The sequence below is a fragment of the Centruroides sculpturatus genome, unplaced genomic scaffold (assembly GCF_000671375.1).
Source record: "Centruroides sculpturatus isolate CEXI.00-Female unplaced genomic scaffold, Cexi_2.0 scaffold513, whole genome shotgun sequence".
Lineage (NCBI taxonomy): Eukaryota > Metazoa > Arthropoda > Arachnida > Scorpiones > Buthidae > Centruroides > Centruroides sculpturatus.
This window is the reverse complement of record NW_019384769.1, coordinates 205,047-208,002: the sequence shown is the minus strand read 5'-3', so window position 1 is coordinate 208,002 and position 2,956 is coordinate 205,047.

Genomic DNA, 2,956 nt, shown 5'->3' with positions numbered 1-2,956 from the left:
AATTCAGTTGTTATATTTTTATGAACTTTTAAAACGATTTTGTTATTAGGTAGTAATGCTAATTTAATATATTTAAAAATTCTGAGAAATTTTTCAACAAAGAAATATAATCCGATTGGAATAAAAATTTTTTCCTCTACATCGATTTCCTCGACAACTTTTTTATCTCTTTCTATTAAAGTTATAAATTGATCTTTGTAAAATCTAGGATATGATATATATTCCTTACTCGCATCTCGCAATATTAAACTCGAACTCCGTTGTTTAAATACTATATCTTTGGTCGGGGAATTTAAAAAATAAAGTAGTTTATGAGCCTTTTCTCTCGAAATATGCAACTCGAATCCCTCCTCCAAATTTAATTTTACGTTTTTATAATCCTTGTCTAAAACAAATTCTGCTAACTTAAATTTTGTTAACGAAACTATATTCTTGTTTATCCAATGGAAAAGCGTCCCTTCATTTTCATCGCCTGTAGTTAATGGAATCTCACATGTTACATCAGTTATTTTTTCTCTTCTAATTTTATGTCTAGTAATAGTATAATCGTTATTATGATTTGATATGTTGAACCAATATCTAGGAATAATAACCTCGCTCAGACCTACTACCCATTTCCCGCGTAAATCAATAGGTGGACTCATTTTCACGGTGAAATGAGACTGCTTATTTTCGGGAAATAACTCCATGCTGGCGTTGCTTATCAGAGTGACGAAAAAGTCCGACTGCATCATTTTGTTACCTTCTGTAATTCTTCTGTATAAAATCTTCCTTCCAAAATCTCGTTATTTAAATCTTTCAATATATACGTCGGAGGATGAGACGAAAAACGATCGTAAATAATAAATATTTCTTCCGTCCAACCCGGTAGGTATCCTCGACTAAATGTTTTACGTATTTTCGAAATTCGAACGAGGTCGCCAATATTAAATTTAAACGTGTTCTGTCCTTTTATACCGTACAACTTTTCGAAAATAGAGCTGTGATGCAAAGGTGTAACTTCTGACGGCGACATACCGATACTTCTATGAAAACTATTATTATAACTTTTCACAATATCCGATAATTTATCGATATATTTATAAGAATTACGATAAGTAAATAATCTATATATTTTATTTCGCAAAGTTTTATTTAATCTTTCAACAACAGCAGCTTTTGTATCGGAATGAGTCGAATAATGATTAATTTTAAATTTTTTAAAAAGATTTTTTACTAATTTATTATAAAATTCTTTTCCTTTATCAGTTTGTAAATTTTTCGGAATGTTTCTTTTTTTAAAAATCGTTTGAAAAGCTTTAAAAACCGATTGGGGTTTTTTATCTTTTATCGGTACGACATAACAATACTTAGTAAATACATCGATTACAGTTAGTAAATACTTTATTCCATTATTAAATCTAGAAAATTGTTTTAATACAACTAAATCAGCCTGCCATAAGTCGTTAGGATAAAAACTTATAGTTTTTCGTCGCGAATATTTAATTCTTACAGGTTTATGAAGCGTATAAGTTACTTGAGAAGACAGCCATTTTTTAACAACAGATCGCGGCAAATTTGATTCTTTAACTAATTTACTCACACCACCAAAAGACGCTGGAGATTTAGGATTATAGTATATCGATTTCAAAAGTTTTTCCATTCGAGATTTTTCTTCCTCTTCCTCTTAGATTTTTTCGACTGATGAGAGAAAATTTCTTCGGGAGTTTCGACCGATGATGATGTCGCCAAACTTTTGTTTCCGATCCACTCTTTAGGAATATTTATTTTCTTTAAGCCATCAAAAAAGTCTTTGAAACCAATGGGAGGTAATGCAGTTTTCCTATTTCTCATTACATACGAAACTAAGTCTACTATATGACTCCCGATAACAGGTTTTCCATCGATTGTTAATTCACCTTTAGAATTCCATCCGTAATGACTTCGATCCAACTTAGCGAATAAATGAGGTATATATTTTTGATATAATTGAGGTACCGATAAAATTATTTGTTTCATAAATCCGTTGTCATCAGTTTCTTCATTCAGTTAAGATTCTGTTTCTTCATTTTGGTTAGATACGACCGATACTCTGACAGGTTCTTTAGGAGCATGAACTGTTCTCTGATATCTCTAAATCAATTGACTTAATAACTTGACTTTATCATAATCAGGTAAATTTGTACTTTCGAGTAATTCTTCGATATTAGAACCAATTCTTATTTCAGGCTTTTGTTAACTCATCAGTAATTCAGGAGGAACTAAGGCCATCTGCTTCGCCATTAGATTCTTTTTCCTATTACTTTACCGATTAACCCTTTTGCCATAGACAATAACGGCGCCTGTAAAAGAGGAAGGAATCCACCAAATTGATTAACCAAAATTTTTTTCTTGGTATTTAAAGGAACCCGTTTTTCGCTTAATTTCCTGATAATTTTTTTATATTTTCGTAATTTACGAACATCAGTTGGTATATTTCCTCTCCGCAAATTATCACAAATTTCACACAATACTTTTACTTGATTGGGAGTGGCTTCTTTTAATATGGCTTTCCTTTGTGAAGGAGTAGTCTTTGCTAAAAGCGCTAGCATATGATAATTTTTCTTTACGTTTTTCATTTTATCGTTAAGTAAATCCAAATAATACCTTGTTCGTCAGGGAAACAAGAATCTCTCACAGAAAATTTCTTATCTGTTTTAGGATGAAAATCTAATAACAAATAACCAAAATCCTTTTTTGTCGCTTTTTTATATGCATGCATGAAAAAATTAAATTTTCCCGCAAAAGCTTGGCGACCTAAACAATTCACCTGACTCTCATCACGATTATTTTTAAATAAAATCAAATAATGTGTATTTAAACTTATATCTCTCATAATCTTATTTTTTGGAAACAAATTTTGCATTATTAAAATCACACTTACATTACAGTGATGAGATTCTGTCGTAAACAAAAATGCTGTTTTTGGAGACAGTTC